Source organism: Melospiza georgiana, chromosome 1 (assembly GCF_028018845.1).
Source record: "Melospiza georgiana isolate bMelGeo1 chromosome 1, bMelGeo1.pri, whole genome shotgun sequence".
Lineage (NCBI taxonomy): Eukaryota > Metazoa > Chordata > Aves > Passeriformes > Passerellidae > Melospiza > Melospiza georgiana.
Genome location: NC_080430.1, coordinates 126,885,342 through 126,908,908, shown reverse-complemented (window position 1 = coordinate 126,908,908; position 23,567 = coordinate 126,885,342).

Here is a 23,567-nt window from a genome sequence, read left to right as displayed (position 1 = left end):
AAGACCCTGAAGGCATTAGCATTTATAGCTCAAAAGTGCTTCACCAATAGTCTATCACTTCATATTGCTAATCAGCTCTGACACTAATTTTTTCATGTTTATTTACTTTGTTTTATGCAAATGGGAAAAAAGCCCCCAACTATAAGCATGTCTTTCAATTAAGAAAGTTCTCAAACACCTGTATACCTTCACTAGAACTTAAAAAGAAAAAGAAATTTAGGTTACAGCTGAGTTTTTTACTGAACTGCATCCTATTTGAAATGCAATATGTAGAAATAAATATTGGCATATTCTCATTGCATGTACTGTTAAGAGCTGTAAACTAGGCTAGTTATAAGAGAAGGAATACATTATTTGAGATATAAGATGAAGATTATATATAAACTACATTTAAAAGTGATATGGCCCAAGCTAAAAGAATACTTTGTATGCACTTCTGAATTTTCATATCTTCTCTCTTTATCAAACCCAAGCAGCTCAGACTCAGGGTTGAGGGTTAAGATAAAAATCCGCCTCCACCCCCACCCCTCCAGATCCACAGACTCACACACATTCCACCCCAGATTTTTATATTTAGAGAAAGTTTCCCTAAATTATAGAATCCCATCTGAGTTTATAGACAAAATGAAATGATTTGTGTCTTCTTCAGTTCTGAGACACGCAGGAGAGGATATGGCCAGTCTAGAAAATCAAGGGACAAATTCACATCCATGTCAGTGACTCCATTGACTTCATGAATTTAATCAACTTATAGTAGACATGTATTTGGTACAAAAATCTTAATAGAAACAGTAACATATATTACACAAAAAAATAAAAGAAAGTATACAGCTTAATTTCCTGGTGTTATTACTTAGTTTTAATTATGGAGAGGAGTTTATAACTCTTTACTGTGCAGCACATTTAACAGCTACTTTGTAGCTGTGTTTCATTATAAAACCTTCATGGTCTTCTATGGTTTCCTTTTAAGTGTACGGAGATGGATCACCAGGTATCTTATATTTGCTATTTATTTTATTTCAGTAATTGTACCAGGAGTTACTGGTGTCCCTCCACAGCCATTCCTTCATGCTTTGCTCTGCAATTATTGCTCTTTTCATTTCCTACCTCACCTTCTGGCTAGTAAGTGCAGTCTAAAAATATTGATTGCCCAGAAAAGAACTATTTCCATGTTGCAGAGGTAAATCTTTGCTGAAGGTGGTGTGGGTCTGGAAGACTTTGTCATCATCCTGAAAACACAGTGTAAATATAATTGCTCTGCCTGGGTGTACACAGGTACTCTTGCTGGGCACCTTCCCTCAAAGGCTTTCTGCACACAACCAACTTACCAGGTGGCAGGTGAATGTGGATATCTTCGAAATGTACAGCCACCTGGGACAAAAAAAAGTATATTGCAAATTTTGCTGTCCACTTGTGCCTTCCTTTTGCCTTAGGCACAACTGTGGTATAATGAATATTGAATTTTAAAAAAGTTCACTAAATAGTTGGTGTTAAGTAGACACATTAAAAATAATGAAGTTGATTATTTATATAATTTTAAAATTCTATGTTATCAGTAATTAGTAGTAAAGTTCATTATTAAAGCTCATTAATTTTATTAATTATAAAATTCCTTATTTTTAGTGGCTATTTGCACTCTCAGTTTTTATTTATATATTTGTCAATATCTCCCACCAAAACCAGACCATATTTTCTCTCCTTGCAATTTTAACAGAGCAGTAGTCAATGGTAACAAAATGTCATTTAAGTAATCTGTAAATTATTAAGATATTTGTTTTCAAATTTCTAGAAGTTCTAATATCAATTCCTAGGTTCTTCTTCCTACCATTATTTTCAAAATCTTATGTATATATTTTGTAAGAATAATGGATCTCTCAATTCCATAAGGTGACCTAAGGAGCTGTTGTCTCACTTAATGTATATCTTGATCAGTGAAACTCACAGGATAGTCTGTTTATACTACTGCTCTCAAAACAGAGCTTGTTAACTAATCCAGTCTCAAATAGATTTCACCTTCAGTTTCCACAAAGATTTCTTTTGCCACTATAAAAACACTGTTCTTTTATTTCTCATCCATTCTTACTATTAATAAATCTTAAATTTTAATTACCTTAATGAGCTCCTTTCTATGTTAAAAATTTGCAAGCAGAGACCTTATTTATCACTAATCAAAAAGAAAAAAATCATCATGAGTACATCGTATATTTCCCATAGAATTCCCCATCCATTTCAATTTCCCAACCATTTCATTTTCAAGAGAAAAATCTCAATCTCAAGATAAAGCAGCTCCTTGAAAACTCATATATAGAGTAATACCCTATTTATTATAAGTGGATATTCTTAACCACGCAAAAAATTTTGCTTGTGGTGACATTTCTTTGATTTGTGATTATTTTTCATACAGCAAGCCCTTAGGGTTTTTATTTTTATTTTTTTTTCCATAGTTGGAAATTGAATTAAAATATTTTCAAATTAAGAGATAAAGCTTTGCTATGATGGAATTATTGTGGAAACTTCACTTAATGTAAAACAGACAATAACAGTTCTGCATCTGACCCTGGATGTAATATAGCCCAGACATTCAGAAATAAAGTTGAATTTAGAAGAAATCCAAACACATTGAACTACATAAATACGTAGTTACGCATCAAACAATTTGAGTGAAGATCTGAAAGATGTACCAAAGATAATGCTATTATCCCAATTAAGACGTTTCTCATTTACAGGTCCACATCAGGAAAGAAATATTTTTAATTGCACATTTAATCTGCCTTGGAATATAAAATGGAATATATTCCATTTTATAACTGTGTTCAAGTTCATATTTGCATATTCCTACATCCATTACCTTATATTAAAAATATCTGATTTTTTTTATTCAGATTAAATTTAGCTTACCCATAGTTTCAATATTAGATAGGGGATAATTACAAATTGCTTAAATTACTGCATGCATTTATTTATGTACCTAACATATGCTCAGCTTTACTTATAAAGTGACTTAAGGGATATCATAGTTTGGTTTTCTCTTATTAAACAAGAGACCATCTTTTACCCTTCAAATAATAAGTACCTTTAATGATGTTTACTTAGCTCATATAATTAGTTTCCTTTCGTTCTGAAGAAGGCCAGTGAATTTTTAATCTTAATGTTTCTTCTGAAACTTATTACAATCAGAACATTTTCAAACAGGGAAAATATTGCTAAATTCTAGAAAATCTTTTCCAGAAAGGTCAGAATCACAGAATGGATAAGGTTGAAGGGAACCACAGTGGATCATCTGTTCCAACCTCCCTGCTTAAGTTGGGTCATCCCAGAGCACTTGGCACAGGATGGTGTCCAAACAAGTCTTGGATATCTCCAGTGAGAGAGACTCCACAACCTCTCTGGGCAATCTGTTCCTTGTGTGATCACTGCACACCAAAGTTCTTCCTCGTGTTCAGGTGCAAATTCCTGTGCCCCAGTTTCTGCCTTTTGCCTTTTGTCCTATTGCTTGGCACCACTGAGCAGAGCCTGGCTCCATCCCCTTATCACCCTCCTTTCAGATACTGACAGACATCGATCAGTTTATCTCAGTCTCATCTCTGTCCCAACTCTCTCAGCCTTTCCTCGTTGGCAAGAAGCTCCAGTCCCCTCATCACGCTCAAAGTTCTCTGCTAGACCTGCTCAAGGAATCCTATGTCTCTCTTGTACTAAGGAGCCCAGAACTGGACACAGCACTCCTGATGTGGCTTCACTAGGGCTGAGTAGAGGCGCAACACCACCTCCCTCAACCTCCTGACAGTGCTCACCACTGGCAAAACATACAGCATAGAAAAAACTCTAGAAGAAATTGCCCCATTCTGACACAAGTCTCCACAGAGCTAGCTTTTAAATATCATAAGCTAATGATCATATGTATTTTTAGGTTATTAGTAAATTAATTCCTTTGAATTACTAATTAATTAGCAAGTTTAAAAGACTGTTTGGACATGGAGTAAAGGACAGAGACTTCCTAGAGGAGTGGGGTTGATGCTCTAATTCCAACAGATACAAGACACTGCCTTGTGGAAGGGCAGCAGAGAAAAATCATGCAATGGATACTTCATGTTGAAAATACTTCGTATTTGAAAATGCTCACCCAATAAACCGTGTGTTACCCATCACATTTTAAGAATAGCATGCTTATCTAACCTTTAGCACACTGAATTCAAACAACAAACTCTTTATACCACAACACTGAACAGAACCAGGATGCTGACTCAATCCCTCACTTGCCTCCATCCTACTACATAACTGCTGCCATGCTTTATTCTATGTTTTTTTGCCAAAAAAAGTCTTGAGACAATGTCCATGCACCAGATGAGAGTATTAGGGTCCTTGAATCATTCTTATTGCATTAGATGAACAAATGCCAATCACCTTCACTACCTTCATCCTAAAAGTCCTAGAATAAAAACATCACACAGAAAATTATAATTATGTACTACAGTTCCAGGAATATAATGTGCAGCCCAGAAGGAAAAATGCAGTGGAGGCTGGACATAGCCTGTCTCTTGGTCCCAGACACATTGATTATTCCTGTTTTATTTAGCAGGGTATGAAGCACCATGAGTAATTAGTTTCCCAAAGCTCAATCTCACTGTCTAGCAGTTCTATTTGCCAGTAATTAATGCCTTTGAATTAAGAAGAATTTCTTCATAATTCTTCCTAATTCTTCATAGGAAGAGGATGACACATTGGAATGGGCTGTCTAGGGAGGCAGGGGAGTCACTGTCCCTGGAGGTCTTTAAGGAAAACTGGACATGGCACTGGGTGCCTTAAATCTATTTGACAAGACGGTGTTTGGTCATAGGTTGGACTCGATCTCAGAGGCATTTTCCATCCTACTTGATTCTGTGTTTCTGTAATGATTGAGCAATGATGTCTTCATGCAAACTACACATTGTGAGCAGTTATTCACAAATCTTCCAAGTTCTCTTATGCTCCAAACAAGGAAAATCTAATTTCCCTTTTTTGGAGAGCAAAGGAAATGTGTTGTGTATGTAGATATACATGGATTAATGAGGAGATTTATGAAGTGGCCAAAAGAACAGTTAATTCCTGTCTACACTGACTAGGGGTATGTCTAACACAGATTCATTCTCCCATCTCCTGTCTTTCTAGCTGTTTTCTTTTTCACTACAGTCCCAGTGAAGCAATATCCCTTGACAGTATATTTTTCATTATTTCTTTTTTGTCATGCAAGGCAAAGGATCTAGCAAAAAACTTCCCTTTGAAAGACATTAGAAAGGGACAGGACAAGAAATAGAACCATCACTTTCTAATGAAAAAAGGTCACAACAAATCAGTTTCCCTGTTGGTTTGGTTTCATTTTCTTCACACCTATTATACAGGGAGAGTCTGTTATTCTGGGAGTCATTGGAAAACATAATGAACTGATGTTCTGATTGCTGCCCTTTACTCCCTCAGCTGCTACTACTCTGGCAGGTCATTTTACTGTTGCAGTTGGAATATATACATACATATATATATATAAATAAAGATTTAGCAGAATGACAATAGTTCCTTGTTATTAAGAGGATATTTCAAATGTTCCCTTTTTTAAATTTCAAATATTTAATATTAAACCCTATTGAAGAGAAAAGTGAGAGTTCCGTTAACCAACAGAGTATATGAAAGACCTTAGTCCAGAGTTCTAAAATAGTGAATTTAGCCTGGAGTTAACCAAAGAGACAACATTTAGCTATTTATTCCAGTTGCTTCTTGAGATTATGTATTGCATTAGCCTCTCAAAATGTATCATTTTACAGGCTTAAAGAGTGGAAAATCCTATCTATTCAATTCAGAGAATAAGAAGTCAGTTCTAAATGATATTATCTCTGCTGCAGGAACCTGCTTTTTTGTAAGAGCTTTAGTGGCAGAGTGAGACAAATTTGGAAGATATTTATAAGTAGCAGAACTACCCAGGAAGACAACCAAAGACATAAAGAATACATAATATTGACTATGGCTTAATTTAGATCTTTTCTGAGGAGAACACTTGCAACGGACTGAGCAATCACTTATTCTTCCATGGATACTGCAACCATATTTTTATTTTCTGCACTGTGTAGAATACCCATAAGTTAAAAAGCAAGTTTTCAACCTGACAAGTTTCAAACATGAATGCAGAATCTATCTTAAACTTGGTCTTTCTGTAGGTGCATCATAGGTAAGTACAAATACAGACTAGTACAGGGAGATATCTTAGATATTGGCAAGGATGTCCAGTATATGCAAATAGGTGAATTTTCCAAGGAAAGTGACTACAATTAGACAGCATCATGAGGATGGTTCGTGGAGACATGGATCTGATTTTTTACAATAAAATATGTGTGACCCTAGTAAGTGATTTGCACTATATTACTAAGTGCATTAGTATTTCTAAATAGACATATTATTATTCATTGTTTTCAATTAATTATTCACATTATTAGGTCAGTTATTCACATTATTTCACTGAACACTGTTTACTAAATTCTTCTTTCACTGATAATTTTAAAATACATGAAACCTAAAGAGCAAATAATAAAATAGGAACTGTTATAAGACTATTGTATATTAACCATGGTATATTGTATATTAACCATGGTATATTATATACAATGGTTTGGGTTGATAGGGACTTTATAGATTGTTCTAACTCTGCTGCCACAGGCAGGGACAGCTTCCACCTAGGGCTCAAAGCTCTATCTAACCTGGCTTTGAAACTTTCAGGGATGCAGCATCCACAGCTTCTCTAAGCACCTGTTCCAGTGCCTCAGCACCCTCCAGGTAAAGAACTTTTTCCTAATATCTAATATAACCCTATTCTCTTTCAATTTAAATCCATTCCCCCTTTGTCTACATGAGCTTCAAAGAAACCCCTCTCCAGCTTTTTTTAAGGCCCCCTTTAGGTACTGGAAGGCTGCTGTAAGTTCAAGCCTCTCGATGTCCATTTGGATGGCATCCCTCCCCTGTGGTGGGAGCTGCTGACTGCACCCCCCAGTTTGTTGTCATTGGCAAAATTGCTGAGGGTGCACTCAGTCCCACTGCCTGTGTCACTAATAAGGAGGTTAAATAGTGCTGGTACCCATTCCAACCTCTAAGGAACACCACTTATCTGCAAATACCTGTATCAATACAGAGGGGTGGGTGTGCCTGCGTGTGTGTGATCCCAGGAAAATAATATAGAGTGCTTTGAGGAAGAATGATATTGGAAATACATTGGGACATAGAAAGCTTCAAGCAGTAAAATAACAAGTGTACTGATCCTGCTTTGCTAGCACCAGATATAAATAAAAAAGAGCAAAATAAACCAAACTATACAACCTGGTATGGTAAAACATAACAGAGATTTTTTTGTCTCCCTCTTTCATACAACTAGCCTCTCTGAAAAACTGTTTTAATGCTTTTCCCCTGATTTGTGGAAAGCAACACTTTCCTGGAAGTATGTAAAAATTATATTTCCTTAAAAGTCAATTTTTCATTTATGGTTGACACTTTTGAAAAGACTATTTCAATTCTCTTTTTAAAGTGATATTTTTAAAAATAAATCTACTAATGACTAAATCATATTACTAAAATTAAATTTTACAGATGAAGTTTATGTTATTACATCTTTTGATCCAATCAGCTAAGTCATCACAGCAAGTTTTTTTCACATTTTCACACTTTAAAATGAAAAATCCTAGTCTTCCCTTTCAGGGCAACATCTATGTTTAAATGAACCTCAGCCAAGGCCGAACAGATTGGCGCTCCAGCCTCTTCATATTTTCTTAACTTCTTCTCTTATAAAAAATTTAGGCAAAAACAAACATATAAATAATACTACCCATTGTTTTAAAATGATCCTGTGGGAGACAGTTAGCAAGCAGGGTAAGTTACTACCACCTGAGTTTTCTGTCAGGAGGGACTGTTGTTTTCTTCCAGCATCAGAGGAAGTCTGATGCTCATCAGTGTTCTCCTGTGTGTACACAGCAGGTGCAGCACATTTGGAGCTTACTGTGCTGATTCCCACAATGATAAAAAGAGATGCTGATGACACAGATCCCTAGGAAACAGCACAGCAAGGAGTCAGTTGGAGAATGGATAAACAATAAACTCAGAACACCTGCACTAATTCTGTTGTCCTATCAAAGCAGATTTTATAGATGCAGTAACTTGTTCCCTGTCCTTTAAGGTAAGTTCTGTATTTCTTCAAAGAAAACTGGTTTAGCTTGCATGAATTCAGCATGCCATGAATTCAACATGACTGTTCCAGGGTCTGAGATCTTCCACAAGGACACATCAGCACTCCAAAGGTCTTACTTATTTGTCCTGCTTCCTGAAAATACATGTTTTCTACACAGCAGCTGAAGAAAATTTTGCATCCATTTCTCGCACTGTGCTCTCTGTAGTATTTAGGCTATCTGTTTAGGCAGCATATACAATAGGCTCCTTTACATTAAGATACTTGCAAGAGTTTTCTTATTGCCCTAGAAAATACAACCAGCTTTTATTTACACAAGATAATCATCAGGCTTCTTCCTCCTCTGTGTGATGGCAGAGTAGGGAGAGAGAAGACTACTCTCAGGAGTGGAATATGGAAATACGCACATACTTCACCCCATTTTTTTCAGTCCTCTTATCCAGGAGAAAAGTGACAAAGAGTATGAAAAAACATCAGACAAAGAATATGAAAAAATATCAAAAAATGTTTCAGATCTTTAGGATTAGAGGTCTTTTCCAGGGAGCAGATCACTCCAGGCTTACTCACATTAATGGTTCTTGCCCTTCCCTTAGAAGCCTCTTATCTTGGTTGAAACTTGGACATAAAATTAGGGCTTAATTAGGAATAGCAGCCATAGTATTCCTATCCCTAATATTAATTCATCATTTAGAGAAAGACATCTGCAACACAAAAAAGGAAAGTTCCATATAGTTCCAAAGGGTTTAGTTTGGATTGGTAAGAATATTTTACCATTTATTCCACAATTTTCTTAACCTATAATCACATTAATATTCAGAGAAGGATTGTAAAATACATAACATATAGTGCCAAGTCATTCTAAAATTCCTCTTGTGACTGGTTGTGATGGAGGTGAATAAGAGCTATACGGCACAAACTTTCTTAACTGCCTCAGGATCCTTCGAAATAGAGTTACAAAATTGGAATTATCTCCCTAACTACCCATTACCTGAACACTATTGCTTTGGAGAAGATTGCAGTGCTGCTGGCTCGGAGGTTTGCTACATATGCTTACAGGATAAGCAAGCAAGAAATTAACTTTCTCAGAACTGTCCACCAGACTCCAAATACCTGTTATTGATGGGTGACAAGGAATAAACCCAGACTGCTTTCCAGCATGCAGATCCAAGATGAATAATAATGTCCATGTGGAAAGCAGTTGTGAGTAGCAAAGCAGAAGGTGAGCTGAGAAAAACTTATGAATTGAGTCCAACAGACACTAAAACAGACATCAGAGTTCCTCTTTCCCTTCATTACCTTTTATTTTATAATAAAGCAGATGAAGAGAGTGTTACATGTTTAATTATAGTTAATACATTGTATCTCATACTTCATTGTTCTGCTTATAAGGGAGGTAGGTTTTCATGAAGCCACTTTGGCATTTTTATTCTCTTGTACATTCTTTCTCATTCCTCTTAGACTAAGCCCTGACTTACACTTTTAAGGATCACTGCAAATTAACTGCATTTTGGATATAAGCCAAACAGCAGCTTTCTTATCCTTTTAAAAATGGGGAAAAAAATAAAGAAAAGTGATCACCCCTAATGTGCCATCAGCTTTAATTAGACCTTTATTTATCAGAAGATGATGTCTGTGTTTAGAGTGGCTTGCTGGCTCAGTTTCCTCACTTATTACTAGTGGGCTTTTTTCAAACCATAACTCCACATTAGCAACATGATGTAAATGAAGATAATGATAGTCTTAAAATTAACACTTACATTGAGAAAATTGAGAAAAACTAGATGCAAAATTAGAAACTGGAGCTAACAGATGTGAACACATTTCCAAAAAAAATCTATAGTAAATTTAAAAACAATAAAAACCTTACTTTAAATATGACAGAACAAAGATTTAGGTAACCAGAGCCCCTCCTCAGACACTAAATAATGTTCCATTCTTCTGGGAGCTTTGTAGCTAATTTCTTCTAGGTACATATAGTAGGCTAGTAATTCAGTTGGTTACTCAGCAATACTTCTGCTGGGCTGAAAGACAGAAGCTAAATAGTTGCATGCTGATAGAAAAATATTTGATCCCACTATCTTTCATTACTTTCCCATTTGTGTTAGAAATTGTTTCCAAAGTGCAATTGTTATTTTATTTATCCAGCCAGCTGCTGATTTCCTGACCACTGCTTTATAAACTGCAGCCTAAAGCAGAGACCCACAGGCAGCCCTGAACTGAGCCATTTTCTTCATTTGCAAGAGAAACCCAATGTGGTTTTTATTTTCCTCCAAAATAATCTGAACTCTGTGCATGTGTTGTAAGAAGAACTGAGGGACAGCTCATACTTATGGAATGAAAACATGTAAGGAAATGCTGTGGGCATTTCTTCTAAACCAAATGTAGAGAGAAAATGTCTGCCAACAATCAACAAACTTTGCCTAGAAAAAGCAATCTCTTAAATATTTTCATTGTTTATGTCAGAGGCATCAGTGATGCTTGAGAATTGGTGTATCTATGTAAATATTTGGAATTCTTTATACAAATAATGCATTTGTATAAAATGTCAAATCTGCCTAGGTGCCAAAAATGTTCAGGCAGACTACTACAATGTGAATCAAAATGTGTTTGATTTTTTTTTCCTCACTAATGTATATAGTTTTAATGTATACAGTTTTAGTGTGACTTGTAAAGAAAAATCAATGTACATATTCCTTATCGCTGCTAAAGAAATGGCAGAGTTGTGACAGAAGCTGATTTCAAGGACTATGAAAGTCTTTGCTGATTACAAAAACTACCAAACATGCTTTAAAAGTCATTGGGTGTTGAGACGAAACAAGAACTCCTGAAGTTTAGTTGAGTTAGATTAGCAGCAGACATTTAAAAACATCTTTGGAGATTTTTGAGTTGGTGGTATAAAAAACAGTAAAGAAACCAGTTGGTTTGAGGAAACAATGAGGGTGATCTTAATGCTGGTCTTTAATTAGGCAAGTTGTTTATTTCAGACTTATACACTGTGACACAAAAACAAGCACATAAAATTGGGAAAAACTTCCGACTGAGGGGGAAAACATGACCCTCTGAGAACTAAGGAGACTGAATAGAATACTATCTATCTACCTAGAATTCTATATTCCTGTTAGACTTCTTTAATAAAAAAGAATTTTTTTAATAAAGCAGATGAAGAGAGTGTTACATGTTTAATTATAGTTAATACATTGTATCTCATACTTCATTGTTCTGCTTATATGGTGGATCCTTTAATTAGTATTTAATTAGTATTTTCAATAATTCTTTTTGGAGAAGGGTGCAATCAGACTGAAATATAGCAAAGTAATGTATACATATAAGAATGGGATGGAATATTAATCATTCCTGCATATCACCAAGGAAGGAATATCTGTAATTGTCCTAAAATAAAAATGGCATAGAATTTAAAGTATATAATATCACATAATAAATAATATAGTACACTATAATTAATATTGTAGCAGTTTAGTAAATATTGAAACTAACCTACTAGATTTTTTTTTCACTGACAGTTTTCTAAACAGAGGAAATTCACAAATTTCATCTTTTTGAACTTAAGCTTTTAATATACCAGTGAAGGAGATACATCTATTAAGCTGGGGAAGACAGAATAAGGTAAAGCTACAAGGCCATATGAAGGTGATTTTGGCAATGGAGAACTTTAAAAATTTCATCATTAGCAGGGAATAATGTTATTTGAATATCTAAGACTGGGTTTGGGATCAGTATCTTAATTCGAAATTTTGTTCAGCTTCTTTATCCAATATAGTATTCGTGAATGTCACTAGCATGAAGGAAAGAGCTCTGAATACTACAAAGTAGAAGAATGATGCTTAGAATTGAACTTGGGTCAATAGAAGTGGTATGAAATTCAGTTTTACAAAGTGCAAGTTCAAACTTTGGGACATAAAACCCCAAATATTTTTCTACAAGCTATGCCTGATCAGTTTGGAATGGAGAGTCACCTGGCGGGGCAACAGTACACTGTGAGTGACAATATGTTTTGTAACTCTAAAAAAGGCAAGCAATGTACCAAGATAAGTTTTTCATGCAGAGATAGAAAAGTACAAGTTCCACAGTACTTGAAAGACATTAGCTCTGATTTGAAACTGGCTGTTTAATATCAGATGCATATGTTTAAGACTAAAATAAAGCTGAAGAGATACAAAGAGAAGCACTTAAGATGACCAGGGGGTATGGAAATGCTTTTAAGATTAACTTAATAGATTTATATATGGTAGATCTTGTTTCCCGTAACTGGAAACAGACCTTGAGGATGCCTGGGATCTTTAATCTCTCAAAACCAACTTGATGAAACATTTCAGTGATGACAAGTTGAAAAGCTAAAAAAACCTAGAAAAAAAATTTGCTGGCATTTCTCTATAATAAAAATTTGAACAGTTATAGAGCTGAAAATATATTTTGTCTTGAAAAGTATACTTTCAAGATAGGACTCATCTGAAATATGCAAAATTTGATAATAATGAAAATCTTGGCTTTATGCTTAACTAGGAATATGTCTTTCAGAATCACAGAGTCGATTAGGTCAAAAAGATTAGGTCATAAAGTGTTACATCCAGTCTTTCCTTAAACATCTCCAGGGATGGTGATTCCACCACATCGCTGGGAAGCCCATTCCAATAACCAATCACCCTTTTTGTGAAAAAATTCTTCCTCATGTCCAACCTGAACCTCCCCTGGTACAGCTTAAGACTGTGTCCTCTCATGCTATTTCTAGTAGCCTGGGAGGAGAGGTCAACACCCACCAGGCTACAGCCTCCTTTCAGGTAGTTACAGAGAGCAAGGAGGTCACACCTGAGCCTCCTCTTCTCCAAACTGAACAACTCCAGCTCCCTCAGCTGTTTCTCATAGGACTTGTGCTCCAGACCCTTCACCAGCTCCATTGCCCTTCTCTGGACACTCTCCAGCACCTCAATGTCCCAATGTCCTTTCTGAATTGAAGTTCCCAGAACTGGACGCAGGACTCAAGGTATGGGCTCACCAATGCCAAGTACAGGGGGAAAATCTCTTTCTTAGTTCTGATGGCCACACTATTTCTGATACATAAATAAATTTTATATATATATATATCTACATCTATATCTATATCTGTGATACATCAACTTATGAACAGAGTTGTCTTGGAGGTACGCTATTAATTATTATTCCTATAAGTACTTAATGAATTAATACACATCTGAAGAGCCTAAAAGTGCACCAAGAGTGCACCAAGGGTCCTCAAGAACAAATCACAGGCAAAAATTCGGCTAATTATCAATTCCCCTGTACAAACTACACTTGTGCAGTGTGATGTGCCAATAGTAGATACAGTACATACACCATTTTTAAGGTTGTCTGTTGTGGATGAAACTGAGAAAAAAAAAAAAGAAATCCCGTGAATTAACTGAGAGCCCTAAATAACCTGCACACAGGCACTACGTTTGAGACTCAGCTAAATATATCTTTTCCTTCCTGAGGCTGCCACAGAATAGCTTTTTCAGTAACTGAGGACACAATAAAACACAGAACAGAAAAACCCATTCATACACACTTCTCCTCAGCTCTCTGCTGTCTACTGATGCAGATGTTGCAGATGCAACTTCAAGTTGAAGTTTCTCCACTGAAAGGGTTTTAAAATAATTTTATTACTCTACTGGCTGGTTATCCCAGTGTCACAGAAATGTTTGTTATACTCAACTAGATAAACATTGTCATTGTAAATAGTTATATACACAGACTACAAGTGAAATCATAGAACTGTTTGGACTGGAAGGGACCTTAAAGATCATCCCATTCCAATCCCTCTGGCATGGGCAGGGACACCTTCCAGTAGACCAAGTTGGTTACAGCTCCATGCAACCAGGCCTTGCTCCAGGGATGGGACAGCCACAACTTCTCTGGGCAACCTGTTGCAGTGCCTCACTATCCTCACAATAAAGAATTTTTCCTAATATCCAATCTAACCCTATCTTCCTTCTGTTGAAAGCTATTCCCCCTTGTCCTGTCACTACCTGCTCTTGTAAAAAGTCCCTCTTTATCTTTATTGTAGTCAGCCTTCAGCTATTGGAAAGCTGCAGCAAGGTCACCCTGCAGCATTCTCTCTTCCAGGCAGACAAAACCTTTCCTCACAGAATAGGAGCTCCATCCCTTTAATCATCTTGTTGGTCTGTCTCTGGACTCATTCCAACAGGTCAAGGTCCATCCTGTGCTGGGAAGCCCAGAACTGGTTTCACTGCTACAGGTGGGGTCTTACCAGAATAGAGACAAAACAGCCTCTTCTGTAGGGGCTGGGGGCTTTTTCATGTGCATATCTAAATAATATCTAAATTAATAATTTAGATATTAACAATTATTATAATTGTTAATATATAATATTAATCTAATTAACAACATCTAAAAAATTTGTAAAAAAAGGCATAATGGAGCTGTTCAGATGTAGGGACTATTGCTCCCAGTGGCAGCAGGTTCTGCCTCTGGCACTCTTATTCCCCTGTAACCAGAATCACTTCTAAAATTTGACTCTCCAGGGTTTTTGCTGAGACGCTTTTCCATTTCTCATTCTACCTGCTCCCTTTTTCTCCCATTCCTCATTGAAAACATCTAAGATCAAGTCTTTATTTTTCAGAAAGCAAAATTCAACGATTCTTGTCATAGAATAATACAATAATAGAATGATTTGTGTTGAACCATAAAAGATCACCTGGATCTAATCCCACACTCACCATAAATAATATATTTCTAATATCTAATCTAAAGCTAAGGGGCTCTTTTTTTTTAAAGCCCCTTGTCCTACTACAAGTGCTTGTAAAAAGTCCCTCTCCAATTCTCTTGTGAACCTCTTTAGCTGCCAGAGGGTGCCATAAGCTTTCACAGGAGCCTGCTTTTATCCAGACTGAACAATCTCTACTGTCTCCACAGTAAGATGCCCCAATCCTTTGATCATTGTGGCCCTCCCATGGACTTGTTCCAATGCACCCATGTCCTTCTTGTGTTGGGGGCTGGATACAGCACTCCAGGTGAGGTCTCAGGAGGGCAGAGTAGAGGGAAGGAATCACCTCCTTTCATCTGCTGGTCACACTACTCTTGATGCAGCTCAGGATACAGATGTCTTTGTGGGCTGTGATGATGCATTGCTGACTTTTTTTGAGCTTTTCCTCAACCAACACCCTCAATCCATTCTCCTCAATGCTGCTCTCAATCCATCCACTACTCAGCCTGTATTCGTCTGTGAGGTTGTTGCAACCCAGGTGCAAAATTTGCACTTGGCCTTATTGAATTTATCGAACAATGTGTCATCTGCACCACACTGCTTGGTGTTCTCAGCAAACTTGCTGAGGATGAAAATCCACTGTCCATGCTGCCAACAAAGATGTTAAATAACATCACGGACCCTGAGGAATGTGTCTCCACTCAGACACTGAGCTGTTGACTTCAGCCATAGAGTTAATTCCTTATCCATCCATCTATCAAATCCGTATCTCTCCATTTTAGAGACAAGGATGCCACACAGGACAGCATCAAATGTTTTGCACAAATCCAGGAAGATGACATCCTTACCCACAAATGCTGTAACCCCATCATTGAAGGCCACCAAATTTATCAGACATATTCTATTGCTAGGTTACTAGAGACAAGCAAGCAAAATACAGGAATGATTTAATCCCAGAAAGTGTTTATGTTAGGTGCTGAAATGCAGTTAAAGTCATTTGGAAACCCAGCTTCTGTAATTAACCCTGACAAAGAACAAGTCAAGCCTCAGTTCTTGACTACCTTCTCAATGCATTTATATCATGCATGGGTCTGCACCTTACAATCGATCTACATAAGATTAATCAACCTTGTATTTTTATAGATGTTCTCTTTATGTCCAAGTATTTATAATTGGGAAAATATTGGCTGATATTTGATGTAAAACAGTTATTCAGCATTAAACTCATCTCACATGCAGATGTATCAATTTTTATTATAAAATGTATTGGCATATGGAGTTAACACTTAAAAGCTATTTTATGGACTGTATTTATCTGCCTGTTTCAAGTGGAGGTTTAACATTACATTTTTAAATAGATATCAAATAAACACCTAAGAATATAATTAGCATATGGGTTATGATACACTTTATGTGAACAGCCAACACTTTGTCTGTACAACCAAAAAGCATTTCAACTTCAGAAAGATGAATGAGTTCCTTTCAAAAGGCAACACTTCGAGCATAGTGAGCTTGACTATAACAAGAATTTTGTGCAGAGAAAAAAAATTAGTATCACTGTAGTCTATTTCAGTTATTTTCAGTTATTTTCAATACTGTGCTGTTTATTCTAGGTCTCTGTCTTTTCATATTTTTCCCATACCATGATTGAACTATATTAGAATATGAACAAGGACTTTTTCAGATATATATTCAGAATTCATATTATAGCTACTGGGACTTCATTACACTAGCAGGAGAAATGACAACTAAATTAATATAAAGATCTCTTCAGTATCAGTGCTATATTATTCTGTGCTATTATTTCTTCCTTTTTGCTGCTTATCTGGAAAATTTGCATCACAATTGTTGAAAGTGTCTTTGGCTGTGCAACTCTCAACTATGAGCTGAGTTGTATCAATGGCAAACCTCTCAGGCTGAAAGTACTTTTTATATTCATATTAATGGTTCTGCAATGTGCTGTGATCAAGCAAGGAAAAACGATTGGTATGGAAATACTGTCTATTGTTGTCCCTTCCTTTCCATTTGGGGATGTCTAAAAGTCCATGTTCCAAAATACTAGCTGAAACAAGAGAGTCAGTTGACTGAATACTGACTGCTCTGGGTACTGTGAACATGTGTGGGAGAAGAGATGTATAATAAAACCTTTTCCTAGTAGCAAATCATTGAAATGCTACCTGATGAAACAGGCAAGACAAACCTATTGCTGCACATAATAAAGCTCCATCTGCCAACACTGACAGCATTTGTTATCTCTACCTTTCCCTTGCAAAGTGTTTCCCAGAAGCTTTGATAACATTTTTATTATTCTGTCTTTCCTACATTTTTCATAAGCAGGATTAATAGCTGTATTTTTAACAAGGAAAACATGAGGTTCACAGCCATTTTGCATAAACTTAGTAAGCATCTGTCTTGTAAAATCAGCATGTCACACAGCATTTACACAGGCACACATGCTAGCACCTATTCTGTCCCACCTATAGACGGGGGGCTTTCATGGAAAAAATCTGTCATTTTTCTTTGCAAGCATGTAAACTGCAGTATAATTTATAGAAGTTCAAATAGTCAGGATGGACACTATCTTTACACAACTATGTACGCCTGAATGCTGAAACCAGCAGAAATCTATTTTACTGCCTTACTAATTGCTGCTCAATAATCTCTCAATGTGACATCTCTTCCATGGCTTGTACCCCATTCTGCTCTGGGGACTAGAACAAAAAGATTTGTCCCAGAAAATGGTGCCCTACCTTCAAATGGCCCCTTTCCCCAACCACAACCAGTTTTGGTTTTTTTTTTCATGGCATATTAATACTAAAACTCCATGGTTATTACCAATAACACTTGTATGTGATTACCAACAATCCTTGGTTGGCTCCACAGCCATCCAACTATCAGTGTTTGAGACATCCACATTAGCTACTTATCTTCTGGGGTTCCACTCTCAGGTCAAGTCTCAAGTACCTCAAGGATGGAGATTCCACAGCATCCTTGGGCAACCTGTTCTGCTGTTTAACCACTCTCATGTTCTAGGTCCAGCTTCTCTGTATCCTCTGATCATATACATCAGTTCTCCAACCCTCTCCTCACATGTTCACATGTCCAGACCCCTAATGATTTTTTTTCAGGTCTCCTCTGGACTCCGTCTTTCTTGTGCTGGAGTTGTCCACTCTTGATGCAACTCTCCAGGTGAGATCTTACAGGTGCCAAAGTGAAAGATCACTCTTTTAGACCTGCTGGCTCTATCTTTAATTATCACAGCCAAGGTTTGCAAGCCATTCCATTTGTTTTGATTCAAGTCCAGTCTATTTCTTCAGTCTGTACTGGTCCCTCTAAGTAGCAGCCCTGTCCTCCAGCCTGCTGACTGCCCCTCCCCTCCTCAGTTTGGTGTCATCTGCAAACTTCCTGAGAATGCTCACTGTCCCATCAATTATGTCTTTAATGAAAACTTAAACAGCATAAGTTTCACTACTGATTTTTGACTAAGGGTTGCTTCTATTTTCTGGACATTGGCTAAACTTTGTACCAGTGATAACAACAGTGACCAAGGCCAGCTGTCAAGTATGTTTCCAAACCACCTTTAACTTCCACTTATCCAGCCATTGTCTCACTAATTTGGTGAAAAGGAGACTGAAGCCAACTGCTGAAGCCAAGGCACGCAACATCCACTGCTCTTCCTTTGCCCACAGAGCCAGACACATCGTTAGGTGAGTCATTCGGGATGGGTTCCTCCACGCAGGGAAACTCCTGGGCAGGTGCGGGCAGAGCGACTCCCTCGAGGATCCCAGAGGAGCAGCCTTCCCAGCCTTTCCACCGTGCACACAGTCCCGGATGGTTGTTCTTATGGCTGACCAGGGTGAAGAAGAAGGGCTCAAGACACTGGTGCAGATCCAACTGGGTTTATTGTAGGGAAGTCTGAGGGTGCAGGAAGGGAGAGGAGCAGGGACACCACCACAGCAGAAAGGAGCCAGCGGCAGAGCCCAGAACAGCCCTGGGACCAGGGTTTATAACAGTAAGGAGATGGGCGGGATCAGGATACAAATCAACCAACAGGGAGAGGGCTCAGAGGAGGAGTCAAGGTGGGGTGATAAGGGGTACACCAATGGGAGTGTGGGGAGAGTGTGGTCGCACAACAAAGTCCAATGGGGGAACGAGGAACAGGGAATATTCTGGAAATGAGGGATGAGCTACAGGTGATTGACACTCAGACTGCAGAGTCCTCCCAGGGCATCTCCACCCCATTCTCCCTGTGCCCTCCTCCCGCAGAGCCAGACTTGATTTGTCCTCAGTAAACACTTAGGCTGTTCCATTTCACTTTCTTGTCCCTGAGGTATGTAGAGCAAGCTTGTAAGAGACTGTGCTCCACAATCTTCCTGGAGATTGAATGTAGGCTGACTGAAGTTGTGTGCATTCCTCTTTATTTAATATACTTAATAAAGTCAATATCCATAATAGTTTGATATGATTATCTTTCATTTTTGAGCAGTATAAAATTAATACTGTGTTCTCATCTGCAACTTTTGTGATAAAGATATGTTCTATAGAAGAGACAAATTAATAATAATGAAAAACTTTATTCTATCATACTTTTCTTCACACTGTCTACTTCCATCTACACCATGATAATCTTTGTCGCCTTCAGGAAAGTCCTTTAGGAGGTTGAATTGTAACCTAAACTCTAAATTCAGCTGATAAATACCTGTATCAAAATAGCAGTGAACAGTTACACTTCAGATACAGAATCACAGAATCATAGAATGTAGAAGGGACCTTAAAGATGATGTAGTCTCAATGATAGTCTCAATGATGTATCTCATGATAGTCTTCCTATCATGGGCAGGGACACTTCCAATTGAGCACATTACTCAAGGCCTTATCCAGCCTGGCCTTGAACACTACCAGCATTGGGCATCCACAACCACCCTGGGGAAGAGGATCTGGTGCATCACGACTCTCACAGTAAAGAATTTCTTCCTAATATCCAACCTAAATTTCCCATCCTTCGGTTTGTATCCATTACTCCTTGTCCTATCACTATAGTTCCTGACAAAAGAATCCCTTTCCGGCTTCCCTATGGGCTCCCTTCAGGTACTGGAATGTCACCACGAGCTCTCCATGCAACCTTCTCATCTTCAGATTATCATAATTTAATCAACTGTATACGATGAAAGGAGAAGTACAAAAATTAAATACTGTCCCCTGTGGGGTTTTTTTATTTCCTCCATCTGAGGTGGCTGATTTCCCTCTAGAAAAGGGAAGATGGGAAAGAAAACTCTGTTAACATTTCCCCTTCCTCTGCCTCAGGAAAATTTTCTAAGATGGTGCTGGCTACTCATGCTGCATTTCTCCTGATCTTCTTTCTTGGTTATAAATTAATGTCAGAACATTACATGTTTTAATAATATATAAAAATAACTCAGGAGTATCTAACTATCTAAGATTAAAATAAATGGCTATGCAGTAGCTAAGAATGGTTCATAACCTCAACAGCTAAAAGGAAAACAAAACATCTTTTGATAAAAATTTTATCCTGAATTAAAAAAAAAAAAAACAGCCCAACCAGCATGCTTTAATGGAACTAGATGACCTTTAAGGTCCTTTCCAAAGCAAAACATTCTGTGATTATATAGAACCAACATAAAATGGTTTCTTCCAGCTCTCTCGCTCCTCCACTGCTATGCTTTTAACATCCAGTATTCAAAATCACTAACAATGAGTAGTTGCTTGGAAAGCATGATAATCTTCAGACAGAATTTTCTGGGAAGTCTGTGATAATGGCACGTTTCCCCAGTTGCTGTGATCAACTTCCACATACCCCTTTTTACTACAGAAATTCAAAATAAAAGCACTGAAGATCATCACAGCAAAACCCCAAAAATGCAGAAAACATGTTGAATTTTTTTGCTTTTATATTTAATCCCTGGCAAAAATATAAAATTATCATAGGTAGATGTCAAACCAGATGCATAACCCCAAAAGCATCAGCAGAGCTTAGAAAAGTAAAGCTGTGGGTTTGAACTGCTGAAGAATGGAGAGAAGACTAGACGTATACTTCACTCTCAATAAACTTAAAATTTTCAGCTTCTTTACTTTTAAAGTATTTTTTTTTCCTGGGGTCCAAATGAATCTCTTCCCTGTCCTGTTACTTCCACTCTCAATCTATAACTCTCAGAAGTTCAGTTGTTCTTAGGGAATGCTAAATTGCATAGCAATTTCAGATTACAAGAGAATTCTTGTTTAGAGCTTTATCTATGATCTTCAGGTAAGTGGTATTATAGGAAGAGAAATAAAATATGAAAGTGTTCAAATGATTGGGTTCTTGACAGTGATTAGGCCATTCAGTGTACTTCCTAATTGCTATATACAGGAGATGAAATAAAATTAGCTGCACATTTTCTTTTGTTAATATTAATTTTCCTGCCTGTAATATTTGGGTGTTAAAGTAGATATTGGTATTTCCTGTCATCTTTCCATCATTGTGTGGCTTTTTTTTTCTAAAATGGGTGACAACAGGACATTTACAAGAAAAACAGCTATAATTAAAAGCAAAATATTCTGTCAAGAGAATTTTGTATCGCAGTGAAATATTTCAAATCTGGTTCAATAAGCTGAGTAATATTACATATGAATATTCCAGGTAAAAATTTTCAACATTTAAATGAGAAATATTTTACGTAAGGCATTAGAAAGTAATGTATTAAAGGCATTTAATTATTTCTCGAATTCTCAGTAAGTATTAAGAAGCTGCAATTTTAATTAAATTCAGTGCATAATTTTTTAGAAATCTTTTATGAAGAAAAATTATGCAAATAAAACTTTCAAACATGCCCAGAATCTTTCAAACATGTGCATGGTAGAACTAATACCATTATTTTGATATTCAAAATATAAATAAAGAATTTATTTATATTTTTATATCACTTGATTTAACAGTATGGAAATGGTATGTAGGATTTTATTGAAAATTTTTAGCTAGGAGAATTATTATACTCTCAGACAGGAAAATGTATTCAGCAAGTTAATTGACCAACTCACTGTTTGCATAGGGAGCTAATTGATTCTTAAATGTACATCCTCTCCTAAGTCTATCTACAAATCCACCACCCAAGTGAAAATATCAACAAAGAGAGTGAGTTTGCATTGAGCTGTAGTCATCAAATGACTGTGAACAGATCTAAATTTATATTGCTAAAATTAATTGCCAAGGTCTAGTTGCACATCATCTTCAACAGAAACATTGTAATTTCTCCAAATTACTTTCTGTGTTGTTCCTGAGCATTTACACATTGATGTTCTGCTTAGCTACATATAAGTATTTTCACCTGCCATAATCCTCTTCTAATGCCAGTGGAAAAGGTTCAATGATGTCAATACCACACTTTGCTTGGGTCAAAAGCATAAATCAGAGGCTGCTCTTGCCTGGGTTCTGGAAAATGGATATCTGTGCTCCCAAGTTTCTTCCACCCACTGGGAAGCCCTATATTTTGACTGCAACCAATGCCTGGATAGAAGAAGTCACAGTAATTTACTGTGGTTAATTCTTTATGGTAAATAAAAGGTAGATTCACATTATCAGAGTGGATCTCCAGCATGTTTGCTGTACCTCCAACTTCAAGTGTTGGTCTTGCTTTTGTTATTTAAAAGCAGAAAAATGCTTTCATTTTTAGCAAAGAGTATTATTTTATTCTATATATGCTTCAGTGTATTGATACAGTATTTAATTGATTATTTGGTAAGCAATTTAAACTCTAGAAATAGGCTAGCAACACTTTTTCAGTTATTTTATTCTATTACATAGTTACAGAATGTATTGGCATGTTCTGCATGAGTTATTGAACTAATTATATTTCCTTTTGCCTTCATGAAACAGTATGATTAATAAACAATAGGATTCGAGTGATAATCTGCACTTATAATAGAAATGAGTGATATTGCCCCTGCAGGGGTCTGAGACAGGCTAATGTAATGGTTCAAAAGGGACAGGCCTCCCTAAAAATAAGTGACATAATGCTAGGAATAATTCCCAAGTTTTTTATGTGGTTATGTGGTTAACTTATGCAATGTAGTATCATATTATTTATATTCTGTACAATGCAAAAAGTATCTATTACTGTGTTCTTCCCTTCTGGTTATCAGATTAGTTAAACCCCAATTTTGGTTTGATGAAAGAAGCTTTTCAGAGAAGAGAGGCAATAATTTAATGAATGTTCTTTAGCAGGCCTTGGTGATTTTTATGATGCCTCCTTCCATTATTATTCATTAATCAGTCAGACATAAATTCTGATTCCCACATGCATTTTTTATTTATTGTTTCTGCTCCCTAATATGAAGACTGAAAATTTTAATAAGATAATAATGAATAGTAGATGGGAAACACTGAATAATACATTAGTGGTTAAAAAGCAAAATCTCATAAAAATGCCTATAAAACATAAAATTTGGGAATTCACAGCTTTTTTCCTGATATAGTATCTGTGTGAACATTCACTGTTGCTTCTTTCAGAGAATTCACCCTAGTAAGAGTTTAAAAAACAAGAGGGAAGGATGTTGCCAGCTAGGTAAAAGAGAATAAATAAGTTTTCTTTTAAAAAGAAAATTAAAACCTTTAAAATCACTTCAAGTAGATTTCAACATTTTTGTATGGGAGTTCACTTCATA